The 13,703-nt window shown below is 39.1% G+C and overlaps 1 long non-coding RNA gene across 1 annotated transcript in view; it reads left to right on the forward strand.

Annotated features, from left to right (window-relative positions):
- The window catches only part of LOC142409713 (uncharacterized), a 46,579-nt gene continuing 32,876 nt past the window's right edge, over positions 1 to 13,703 (forward strand). The window contains exons 1-2 of the long non-coding RNA XR_012775747.1: positions 1 to 145; positions 1,565 to 1,666. This is a non-coding gene — a long non-coding RNA (uncharacterized LOC142409713). The remainder of the gene's footprint in view (positions 146 to 1,564; positions 1,667 to 13,703) is intronic.

Raw genomic sequence — 13,703 nt, forward strand, 5'->3', positions numbered from 1 at the left:
ATGTATGATATAAAAAGAATCAATTTTTCCTTAGACTTGGAGACATGTTTCTAACAACATCAGTGGCTGTGCATGTCGTGAAGATAAAGATACACATGCTACATATCACCTCTGCATTGCTGTCAGAGAGCTGCCTCATACACAGGTAAGAAATCAGCTTGCACGCTACTCTCAAAATGAGAAACAAAGGACTTGCTGGAGAATAGCTTGATTTGATTATCTTTCTGACAGATTTCAGATCATTTATAGCAGTGAACTGAAGTTCAATGAAATAGAAACAACAGAAAAGAGACACTTTAATCTTCGCTTTTGATTAAATCTCATCCAGTCTTCAGCATCAACTACTGCTATCTATAATTTGGAGATTTGGATCATGAATCAAAGAGGAGGAACGTTCTGTCTAGTAACTCCTGGCACAAAGCTAAATGTTTACAGGTGACTGTTGAGTTTTAAGTATAGGTGCCCAGGAAACTCCAAACTGCAAAGACTGTCTCACCCCAGATTTCCAAGGACTGCCTGCTTACCAGGCACTTATGAAGTGATTTACTGAGGCATATGAAAGAAAATACAGAAAGTTTTTAAAATCAGGAACTGAAAAACATGTAACTGCTACTAAAACTGGGTAAGATGTGTGCAAACAATAAATTAGAAGTGTGCTCTGATTTCATATTGAACACATCCATCCAAGAGGACAACTGGACACCTTTATTGAGTATTTAGAGTGGAAATAAAAATTAAATAGTGCTCCTCAGGATAACTGCATTACATAGTAAATTAATATGAAATGTAGTTACTTCCTCTGTATGCATTTTTTTTATTTTTTTAAAATGAAAAATCCCTCAATCTAGACATAAACAAAGAAGAAAATCCTACTATAAGGATATGGACTTTTCCCAGCATACATGACTTTCCAAAACCTATGAATAATTAGGTAGGCATCTTCTAAATACTTTGCACATACACAGTGAAACATTTCTTTAGTGAATAGTAGGCTGACACTACAGCAGGAAAACAGTAGGGAAAAAGGCAAGAGATGCTGGTACATGTTGATGCTGATTACAACACACTAGGTTTGGTGTCTTAAACCAAGAGCATGACATCATCAAACCAGTGCCTTTGATCTCAAACACCAAGGCAAATGAATTGCTGTAAAAGGCCATACACTGGATTTCTCCCAGTACTGTTCCAACTGATTATTTGGAATAAGAATTAAAAATTAATTAATATGATTGTAATTCATACAAACAGTCATGAAATTAAGTCTGTAATTAGGCCTGATTTTTAGAACAGATGAGCACGTAATTCCTATTATATTCCAAGGAAGATAAATTGTCTGGAGGGGGAGTACATGCCAGCAGGTGAGATAGAAGGTTACAGGAGACCATGCTGAAGAGGGTTATGGAGTTTCCAAGAAGAGGAACATATGCCAGAGACTAGAGATGGCTATCAAAAATGGAGATGCAGGTCAACTGGCTGGCACTGTAGGAAGCAGAGTAAGTCTGGTGAATGGAGGAAGAAGTGAGTTATCCAGTGACTCACAGACAACCTTCTCTCTTTGTTTCAGGAACTGTTCAGTGAGGTCCAGAACAGAGCACTTATCTTCCATGCCTCTTCTGCATCATGGGTTTTCATCCACATTTGTACAGCTGCCTTCACTCCAGCCATTGTGAGTATATAATGCAACAAGTCTTTGTGATTTCTTATGTGGACTCTATTGAGTGCATATGTGATCAGCAGGGTAGAGATGGAGTTATTCAGTGGCTTGTCTGGCCTAGTTCAAGTATCCAGCAAGGACAATTTGTGCCTGGGATGCCAGCCAGGCACTTTTTCAGTTTGTGTTGATGGAAAACAATGCCTCCTTGACTACAATGTACTTAATAAAAATAAAACCATTTCAGTTCCAAAGAAAATAGCTCTGATTCTGCACCCCTTTTCTGCTCCATAAAGTGGTGTCACTGCATGAGTGTTGTAGCCCTCTGTTGTCACATTGTAGAGCATTATGAGAGGTTACTTTGACATGGCTCAGAGGAAAATGGCAAGTTATTAAGTACAGATACCCAATCTAGACTGAATGTTTGTTATTTTGCAGTTTTTCTTTTTTGGCTGCTGATATACTCCAGCTCTTTTGGTCCCTTGTGTGTAATGCATTAGGCGTAAGTATTGTATTGGGTAAAAGGTAACTTCCTTCAGGAATCAGTGGAGAACTTCCTGAGAGTTCCTGAGAACTCGTCCTCTGAACTGCCATGAACATATGGTATTCATTCCAGATGTTATGGGCCTGTTTCTGCAGGGAAATGAACAGGAAAATATTTCCAAAGCTTTTTAATTAAAATCCCAGAAGAATCAGGCCACATCTTTATGCCTCAGACATATTCAAGAGATACAAGCATTTTTCTGTATCATTTGGATGAAATGTTTTAGAAAGATATGAGCAATAAAGGTCTGTTAAGCCTTTGTACATGTGTGATACGGTGAGCAAGGATTCAAGAAGCTTCTTCAGTTTCTCTTAGTCTAAAAGAGTACAGTTTTTGGCCTTCCACACCACTCTCAGATGTCTGCAGTACAGGTCATCACCCCACCACATGTGGAGCACAAACCTGCAAAGGCAGATATACTGCTTTCTCTGATACACAATTGTGCATGGTTTAAGAAGCAAAGATTCTCCCAAGTGAGCATCTCTTGCAATCCTTTTTAACAAGCTATAGACAACAAAACAATAGTTTATTTTCATCATTCCCTTTCCATTTTTAACAGCTACTGAACCTAAATGAGTTTCTGCTCACAGTATCATATGTTGATGCCAATGCTAAATGCTAGCAACCCATCTAACCTGACTTTCCTTGAACAAAAAAGATATCTGCCCCAGTGGTCTCGATCAAAAGTTGTTTGCTATAGTGTAGTTTGCTGTGCACTTGTGTATTCACCATGAGAACACTGTACTTCAATGATTCTCTGCCTTTACCTTCTCCAGGAATTTTATTCAATTCTGACATTTCAGAGAGTCAAACCTGTTATCCAGACATCAATCTCCTGTATGGCAGATTCTTTTATAAAATTGCTATTGCTCTTTAGCTGGAGGAAAAAAAAAATCTGGATTTTACACAGAAAACAATCTTTTCAGGATCATTAGCAGTACAGTAGGTACTTGAGAGGGAAAGATTTTCTCTATAATAACTAAATACATGTTGTTTTATGTCATCCCTAAGGTAGCATGATTAAACTCCAGTGGAGTATCAGTCATTCTTTTTGGAGCTTTGGAAACAGTTGTAACTTTTCAGGCTGCATTTCCACAGTGTATCATTTATCATGAATCTGCCAGAATTTTAAGCAGGTGTACCCTCTCATTCTGATGTTAAAATATTCTACAGCACCTACTTCACCAAGCAAGTTAGGTTCAATTTACTGTAAAGTAAGCTCTGTTTTCTAGAATGCATCAAAGGGTGCGGAAAACTGTCTAAATTTGCCTGCACTAGGGACAGAAGGCAGAATGATGTAGGAGGACGAGAATTGCTGATACCAAAGACTGATTTAAAAAATCCACATATTAACTTACTGTGTTACCTTATAACAGCTGGAGTGATGCAGAAAAGGATGGTAAGAAAATGAGAGTCATTTGCAACTAAGTATGGGCATAGGTATTAGAAACATCACTCATAAGTTTTCAAGTTCCAGTACGGGGAGAAGGAAACAGGAGTCAAAGGCTGTAATACAACTGTCCCTTAGATTTGGAAGGAACTTGCATCTTACTGTGACCTGAATTTTCCACAGGCCTTTTTTTAATCTCCAGCACATAACAGAATAAAATATTTACTATCCTTAAACTTTAAGAAAGTCAGGATTTCCATCCTTGACATTTAGATCCACTGCCAAGTCACAGAAGTTACTGTTATCTTTAAAGCAGCACATTCATTTCTATGGCAGTGAATACGCTAAATCAAAAACAGCACTGTATTAGAGAGAGGGTAAACACTGCTATTTCTTCTTGAGAAAAATTCCATTGTGCTTCATAACTAACAGGCCTCATCTCTATTGTTTACTACAGTGTTACTGCATCTCACTGAATCATTAATTACAGTTTGTTTTTAAGAAAGGAAAGTGCTGTCATTGCTCTTGTCTCAGCAGCAGAATTATTACAATATGCCAACGTGTTTGGTGGCATGCTAGCCAATTTCCGATTTCTAAGAATGAAAATGCACTATGACCTACAAATGCCAGGCTTTTCCCTGTAGTTGTCGTAGACTTCAGAAAGAAAAGAAGCTTGTTTTGCTGTGCCTGCTGGGTAAACACATGGTGATCAACCGCAGCATTGTGACTGTTGACTACAACTAAAACAAGGCAAGAGCTATCAACTCAATCTTCTACTCAGATCATTGAGTTTAGGGGTAGAAAGACAGAACAAGGGGCATATTTCTGCTGAAAACAACCAGAGAATGGCTCTTTGGTGGTTCATTTTTTATTTGTATGGAACTAGTCATAAGGCCTCTGCAGATTGCTTCGCAGAATCTACCTGTCATACCTATTGCTGGCCTTTCCAGTTCCAGCAAGCCTTGTGTACCCACTGTTTTATTTTTATTTCCAGACTGCCTGGTCTTCTTTTCTCATAGCTCTTTCCTGCTATTGCAGTACTTTCATTTTCCCTTACCCTGTTCCCTTGAGGCAGTTTTCTTCTTTTCCTCTGCTCTGGCATCTATAAGCATTTTGCTGGCTGGATCTTACTTATGTGATGACACAGTACCCCCAAAGGACCCATGGTAAATATAACTGCAATATTGCTGAAGACCTTAGTGGACACTATCAGAAGACATTATCCATATAAATCTGTCCAGAAAAGAACTCTTAAGGAAAACCACCCTTTTCAGAGTGCTTAAATGAGATTTCTGAGGGTATACACTTCCTTGGAACAGCCTCAAGTTGACCAAGAAGTCAGTATAGAGAGAAGATGCAGAAAATAATCCTGTTGGGCATGTTACTTGGAGCAAAGTCCTTACCTGGAGAAATAGCTCCATGTGGAGGTGTGCTCCCCCCACCCTGCTCCCTGCACAAGCAGTAACCATCAGTGGGAGTCATCCTGATAGCTGCATCCAGCTTATGCTGGACCTTGAGGACAAATGGCAACAAAGTAGCCAAGGGCTGCCTGAAGCAGGGATCTAAACGTCTGGCTGATATGCAAATATGACCATAAGTCAATCATCTTACTCCTTAAATAGCGGACAGTCCAGGGCCCTTTGAGCAGTCCTGCACGGCAGCGGGCTGTATGCCAGGATCTCCCCTTGAGCAGGGACGCCTCTCAAGGTTACTCCTCGAGGTTGAGAGATTCCTTGCCACAACAGATCCTTGGTAAGTGACTAATAGCATGCTAAACTTTGAAATTTTAGCTAAGTGATATAAGGGATTGATTGCGCACATATATAATTCTTTAGACATAAACCATTGACCAAGTCTGGGACTAGGACTGGATCTAGCTGCACCTAGACTCCTTTCTGAGAAGGAGTTTAGAAAGCAAGGGGATCCTTTCTGAACCTCATGACTCAATGGGAGGGTCTCCCTGACAGTTTTGTCTGACCGTGTCCTCTATGCAGTAAATAATCAAGTTGCCTCACCATCGAATCTTGTTAAAACACTGTTGCATTGAACTTTGTTAACTCCTTATTCTGTATCAATAAACTATATTTTTACTTCTCTCTAATGAGTGAAGTGCACGCTCACTCCATCCGCGACACTCCAGAATTATGTACGTTAAATAACATATTCCTCATGAAGCTTCTCAGACTGCAGAAAGCCATTTGTTAAGAAAAGTGAATTACAAATATCAGACCTTGGCTGTAGGCAGCTTGTCTCCTGGAACAGACCCTTTGGATGTACATTATAGCCCTGTTTCTGGCCCTGTCTTCTGCTCCTGACTGGACTCCCTGGATGGACTCTGTACCTCATTCATCACTTGCCTTGCCTAGGAGTGTCGATAAGCCCTTCCTAGCAGCACCTAGCTCTGCCCACAATTTTCAGTCCCTGTGGGACTGCTCTGGCCCTTGCTGTTCCCAAGAATGAGTCACTTCTTGGTGCAGCTTTTGAAGACCTCAAGGCACTATGGCTTCCATGTGCAACCTCCCTTGCTGCATCTTTACCGAGGTGAAAATGTGTTCTCAATTCCAGATCAGCCTTTTTTAGTTCCAGTCTTTTCTTAATCTCAGTTTTTATCTTTGTTTATTCAAGTTTATCTCAACTTTTATTGAAAATTAGTCTTTGTATTTTCATAAATATATTTTCCTAGCAGAATGTCAGCCTTCCAGCTCATCTTTTACAGAGACATTTTTTGCCTTTCAAAATTACTGTTGTATTCATTTTGTAGATGCTGCTTTAATAGATGGGAAGTGTAGTCTCAGAGATCCATTTAGAATGTACCCATCTTTCACTTAACAAATGAGTTTTCATTTTTACTCTAATTGCCTGTGTATACTTAGTGTACTAGAATCAGTTCAATTTTATCTCAGCATTAGACCTCTGCTCTAAAAGCCAGAGGTATCACAAACTCAGGATGCTGTTAATTTCTGCCTTGCTAGGTTTTAGATTCAAAAAGCTTGTTTGAGAAATACTAGGCCACACAGAACTGGCCTAAGTAAGAAGAAATACACTGAGTTGCCAAGTGCACTATGCCTGGAAAAAGGCAAAATAAATCCAAATTCATTTTTAGCGTGTTATAGTAGGAGTTCATCCTTTTCTTGGACAGCAATTACTTCTTCAAGAGCAAGGACACAAGTGTGGGATGGGTTATGATGCAACAAGATCTTCCTCAAGTTGTATCCATAACTGCTGAGTATCAGTCTTTAATGTTGCCATTGTAAGCTGTTTTAGAAGCTACATAATGAATGAGAACACAAGAGTGCTCTCAAAAATTTGTAGCCCTCGCTCTCAGTAGCCTGGTGGATCCTGGAAAGCTTTATTGGTTAAGTCAAAAGAATACCTTTGGAGCAAAATGAAATGTTACAGACCATTGTGTTTATATGTTTTGGCATGATTAGGGCAGCCTCTGGAAATTTAACTTTGGAAAGCTTTTTATTTCACAAAGCCATCACTAAATAGGTACAGATTTAGAGTGACAGTCAATGAGTGAGTCAGTCAGTGAGACAGACAGGCTAAAGTGAGGGTAACCCTTAAGAGAGGGTGCACTATGTAGCCGTGTATATTCATACATTGTATACAGTGTTTACGCTCCAGTCAACAATATACAGTATATAAAGTATTTATAGTAATTTAGTTGGTAGACTGGACAGCTTCAGTGTTGTAGAGATTAATGTGTTTTATGGTGACAACAGTTTTACATGGCAGATTCACTTGGTAGTCAGACAGCTAACTAATTAAGCTGGGAAAAAAAATATGTAGAAGATTTAGTAGAAGTTTTTGCATTTTTAGTAGAACATGTAAAGCTATTAGTGTTCACAAAACTTGCAGGTGACCCATTAGGAAGACCAGGGTCTTCCAGGTGATGTTTGCTTTGTCTTATTCAATCCCAATACCTTATCTTGTGCTTTCCTTTCCCCATGGCCTTGCTTTCATCTCTTGATCTCATTTCTTGTTCTTTTTTTCTTCCTCTTACTCTTCCCCTTAGTATGTCTCATTTATCTTTTTTTCTTTCTCTGTTCTCCAATTTTGTCTCCCAGCACACTCACTTCCATCGGTTCTCCCATCATTCTGTTTTGTGTACCTCTCAATTTTTCATTCTCATTTTCTTCTGTTTTCATTTTTTAAGCCTCTTTTCCCACTCTTATTTTAGGCCTCAGCTTTACTGTTAGTTGAGTGCTGCCTATTCGAATTTATATTTTGTATGAAATACGAGAGGATTTGAATGGAAGCAACTGATCTTTCACTCATGTCAACAATAAGTATACTTATCCTTGGCTCTTCTGCCATTTTAATAATGGTATTTTTTTCTCCAGTTCTTTCCATGGGTTATTAGGTCTTTCATACTTGAATGTTAATTTTAAATCTCTTCCAAGTTGAACATCTGACCAAAATTTTAACTACACTGTTCCATCTGAAAGGAGAGGCAAATTTCCCTTTCTCTGCACAGTGCAAATAGTAGCACTGAATAGTTTCCAAGCCTGTATAATATAATACAGCAATTGGCTTTTAAGATTGTGCTGGAAAGTTAGCAAAGATAGTCACAGCAGAATAGTGGAATAAGCAGAGGACTGGGAGGGGGCTGTATGGAGCTGTGGGAAATGTTCCAGGTTGACTAATTGCCTCCAGCCTCCCTAGAAAGCTCCTTGTACAGCTTCAATTTGGATTGTTTCAAACTTCTGTGCCATGTTGCTGCATGCTGTTGAGCAGCTACTGGATCCATCATGGAGGCTGCTGCACTTAAAAAAACAAACCAAAGCAACCCTCCTGCCTCTCCCCCAAATAGATATTTGCTTGCATGCTATTTATTAGCCATGAAAATACAGTTTTGGAGATTTCTTGATAAAGCAGTGGTGTAGACTGCAACATAGAAATTATGCATTTCGAAAACACCCATTACTGTAACAACCAAATAGTAGTATCCAGCCACTGCTGTGATCTCATTATATAGGAAGCATATTATAATCTCTTTTTTATACTCATTATTTTTACTTTCTTTTTTTAGACTTGCTCAAGTAAATAATACAGTTTGTCTACACTAAGTTAAGAGGCACTCCTTGAGCTGTTGTGTATAACTCCCTTTTTACCGTCTGACAAAAGGTTGGTTCTCCATTAGTCTCAGCCTGCGCAGCTCCATTGACTTCATCTGGGAGCTTTCAGGCTAAATTTTTGTTCAATTACATATTCAGCAATATGTAGTAAAAAGACTCTGTTGAACAATCAATTTAAGCACCATTCTTATTAGCTAGCAGGTTCATGGAGGTTTTGCCCAAGTTGTGTTTTCTAGAATGCTCTAAGTAAAAAAGGACTTTTAGCTTATTATGACATCCAAAAATAGTATTATAAAAAGGGAAATCTTTTTAGCTATTTTGCATTTTTTATGCATCAGCTGGTCCATCACAAGTCTGTCTGGTTTGTCACCCCTAGATACAGTTTCTAGCTACATTATTTCTTTTCATAATATTCTTTGGGCTTTGTGGTTAATTTTTGAAAGGAAGCATTGAAGTTCAAGGCATTGGGAAAGAGGTTCTCCCTAACCACTTTTGCTTGATGACCCAATGGCAGCTGCCATTAGAAAAAGTACTGTGTTTCCCCAGGCAGGACATGCCTTTATTTGACTCCTCTGTACTGCTTGAAAGTCTGAGCTGCTTCATGAAGAACCATCAGTGTCTGAATTGACTTTCCTACAATTCGCAAAGTCTGTTAATCCTGGGGACGGGCTATAGATGCTGGTATAGAGAGGTATAAGGAACATGCTTGTTGCAGTATAAATCAACTATAGCTATATGGTTTACCAGAAATTTAGTGTAATATTGATTTAGATAATAAAAACAAGGCCATCATGTCAAGGATGCTTACTTCTGCCATGTAAGTTTTCTTAGAAAGTAAATTAAATTAGTAATCAAATCAGATAAAAATAAAGGGAGCGTATCTTTGGCTCTGAGTTTCTCAGCTATTAAGCTGCACAGTTTCTAGCCTGTTTTTTTTTTTCTTCTCTGTTTCAACCAAAACTCTTTTGCAAAGTTATTAATGCTGAGGGAAGATTTTTTGGTTAAAGAACAGGCAAGAATTGCTCATATTGTTCTTTTCTCCCTTTGTACGGACTGATGCCACGGTTGACTTTTTTTCAGAAATCTGCTGGTAGTGATCTAAGATCACAAGTGTGCTTTGGAAAAAATAGTTCTAGTAGTGCATCTACTTTACAGTCTTTATTGATTTTTTTTGCCATATTTATTTGTCAGGGTGGATTTAGTCTAGAGTAGGATGTCTTTTTTTTTTTTTTTAATGCATTATTATCCAACACTACAAGTCAGAGCAGGGTTTTTCCTTCACTGATTTTCTGTTGTTAAGGCATATTTTTATAAAGCCAAATATTTCAAGGTTTCTTTTTAATTATGGATTTTCAAATATAAATGTGATAATGGCAAAGTCCCAAAGTTCAGGCCTACGTTCTCTTTCACTTAAGCCCATTAGTAGGTGCAAGATGAACAAGTTTTTTCAGTTTGCTGTGGATGCAGCTGCCTTGAAGTTAGCCACAGTAACCCTACAGCATCTTCAGGTGTTTCCCTATCTAGTCAATCATGCAAGTCTGTGGTTATTGTTTTATGCTCTCTCCACTGCCTTCTTTTCTGACACTTATCTTTGGTTCCTGACAACCGGGTCTGTTTCCAGAAATGCAAAGCTGTTCTCATTCAAAGCACTGTTTTCCCAATTCTGATCCACAGGAAATTGTTAGCAGCCTTCCACTGGGTTGCAGCTCACCCATGGTCTCAGTTAAAAGCCTGATGCAATGATCTGCCTGCTGGTCTGCTGGCAAGTCTGCAGACTGATCAAAAACTGTGGGTGACCTGCACATACATGACACGAGACTGGTATCCTGTCTAGTTTCTTCTGTGGCTCCCAGCCTCTGAGCATGAACTTAAATTAGTTATCTTTGCAGAGTTTTTTCAGGGTACAAAAATATTCAACCACAGAGAGTGATAAGTTCACTGGGACAGGAGCTCCAGTCTCTTCTTTACAGTCTAACTATTTAACATGGGAGATAATTCACCTCTGCATCGTGTTTTCAGTAGTGGTATATGAGAGATGAGCTAAAGTAAAACAGGAATAAGACACATGAGGAATCTATTCAAAGTTATGCACAGAGATGGGGAGAGGGTGGGAATTTTCCAGTGATTACACCCTGGCCCGTGAGACTTAATTATCCAGAACAGTCTGATAACTAATGAATTTTTTTTGCATAGCTAATTCCCCTGATTAGTTCTGGGGAGGTGTGTGGCTTTCTTTCCACTTCAGGGAGTTTCTTGTATAATTTTCTTCCAAAGGTGACTAACGTCATATTTCCCTAAATGCAGCTGACTCTGAGAACCAAACTCCATGTTCAGCAACTGACTTTTCAGTCATCTCAAATGGTTTGATGGTTGCATCTGCTACAGGAGTTTCTTTCTCCTTCTCAATATGTACCTTGTACAAGTTGCTAGCTCACACTTCAGCCTATGCCATAGTATCTTTAAAGTACACCTTTTTCAGAGTAAACCCATTCAGATGTGACACCTCATTCCATAATTTATCTATGTAAATCTCTGGCAGTGTATAAGAAAAGACAGAATTATCACAACCACTACTTTAAATGGGAAAATCTCTTTTGAACCCCAGTGTGTCCTTTTTGTCCAGAAAGTATTTGGATTATCATCTAAATTTGTTTTCGGTTTTTAATGGTTCAGCAAACTGTAGTGTTCATGCATGGTGATCTAGCCTATAAGTTGTTCCATACACAGAATAGGTCATCAGTTGACAACACCAAACTCTACAGGTCAGTTAGTGTGAGATCTCTTTGGTAAAGTAATTTTCAGGACCTTCTTTTTTGGTGTTTGTTTTGATCATCTGGACACATTTCTAAAGACTTAGTGGAAGATTTTTTTTTTTTTTTTTTTTTTGAAAGCAAAGGCCTCACCCTGGCGTGGCATGAAAGTTAGGTAGGAAGGGAAGCTGAGTGAAACCAGTAAGTTTTGCTATAAGCAAAGGAAGTAGAACATTAATAGTTCCTCTTTATGCATGTCACATCTCCTTTGAAAGTAACTACTTGAAATGCTGACTGCAGCTCAGTATTAATATAAGCACAGAAATAGAGATGAGTTAATACTTCCACTGGCTTAATGTCATGCTGGACTAGCTGCATTTAAACAAACAGAACTCTCATATTTCCAGGACGAGATATGCTGCCTCAGTTCACTTACTATTTAGCCATGGACAGTAATGCAACATTTGCTGATGTCTGTCTGCATGGATATTGTGCATTTTGCTGCCATAACAGATCTATCAGGTCATAATCAAGAAATCATGCTCTAGTGATGTTATCTGATTTCTCACCTGAAGCTGCTGGTAAATGTGGATATGAAACCAAGAGGGAAATAGAGTACTGCATAGGAGCTGACAAAGCGCAGAAAATCTTTTTTTTTCCTTCTCAAAGACATAAAGACGAAGAACCCAGTCCTAAGGAGGAGAACAGGATGTGAGGCTTCTCAGACTCTGTGATCAGAGTAGCATGCAAGGAGGTTTCTCATTCCAGTAAAATTTTGTGGAGTAAATGTTAGCTACACATGATGGAAGGATACAGGTTTTCATCAGGCTCTTACTATGATTGTAATGGTCTTGCCCAGTGATCTTTGAATTCAGAAGTAGTTTTTTCTTGGCAGCCAGCATCTGAACATTATGAAGAGGCAAATGAGGCATCCCTTGACTTGCAACACTCTGCCTTACAGATCTTGAGAGAATATGCAATTGCAAACAGGGCAATCCAATTCACTGTTTCTTTTGGAAGGAAGAGAGAGACTGAGAGACTTTGGTGCATGTTTTTATGAGAGATTTTCCCAAGTATCTTTTGCACACAGCTGTCCCAGTACCATCATTTATATTCCTAATTCATACCCTGGGATTTCTGAGTCTTTTAGGCTGTCAAAATTATGGAAAAGCTTGGAAGCTAATCACAGAAGTCTCAGATGAAAAAAGGAACCTATGGATGTTAAGCATCTTGCAATGCATGGAGAATTGGGCTAGAAGCCAGCCTGATTGTTCAAGGCAGACTGATAGAGGCCAGTAGAGAATTCTTAAATCTGGGCTTTTTCCTGGGCTTGGAATTCTACTTTAGTCATGACTTGAGGTATATAAAAACCTGGAATTCCCAGTAAGAAACCTCCTTCTAGAGTTCAGAGGCCAATTTGTCCTTTCAGTTAGGATGCTGTCTCAGTGGTGGTGGGGTTTTTAGCATGCATTCCTCTGAAAGGAAGTCTGATATTTAGACTTGCTCAGAAAGTAGAAGACCCTGGTTCAGTGCTTTCCTCTGTCAAGGGTTCACCCTTCCACGAAGAAAGCCATAGATAGACCAAAGGGTAAACTGGCACCTGGTTATCTTTACCTATATCATGACAGTGAGCCACTATGTAGCCAAGAACACAACATTCAAAAGCAGACAGTCAGCCAGAGAGGCTAATGTGGAAGGGTGTCCTGGGGTCATGTTTCTCAGGAGTAAGTCTATGCCTTATTAGTTATTACTTCCCATAAATAAAGATTATCTTACTGTTCAGTGTTAGGTGAACAGTAATCAATATTTCCCATCAATGATAAGAAATCTGATCACACTTTTTAGCTCTCATGATCTTGGTGACTTTTGCATTTGGGCTTTCTGAGCATATTCAGTAGCAGAAATCAAAATAATTTTCCTGACACAAACCATAAGTCTACATGGAATCAAAATGTTGAGATAAGATTGTTGATGATGACAGCCTTGAACTGAGGCCCCCTGAATCCTTCCTGGTTTGTCCTTGGGGTATGTTTGAGTCTATGTTTTGGTCTGGTTCTTTGTAGGCATCCATTTCTTGGTTTTGCTGTCTCACAATGAATCAGTGCTCTGCCTTTTCAAGTCTCAGAGAAAGGAAGGGCCAAACATGTATCAGTGAAAGTAGACATAACCCTCCTGCCTGCAGCATGTTTTGCAGAGGGAAGTGATGTCTCCTGCAAATGAAAGGTGTCAGTATCTTATTTTCTACCTTTCAGGCATAACGGTGGGAGAAGGTGAAAGTGCTGTCTTC

This window comes from Mycteria americana, chromosome 5, assembly GCF_035582795.1.
Source record: "Mycteria americana isolate JAX WOST 10 ecotype Jacksonville Zoo and Gardens chromosome 5, USCA_MyAme_1.0, whole genome shotgun sequence".
NCBI classification, from domain to species: domain Eukaryota; kingdom Metazoa; phylum Chordata; class Aves; order Ciconiiformes; family Ciconiidae; genus Mycteria; species Mycteria americana.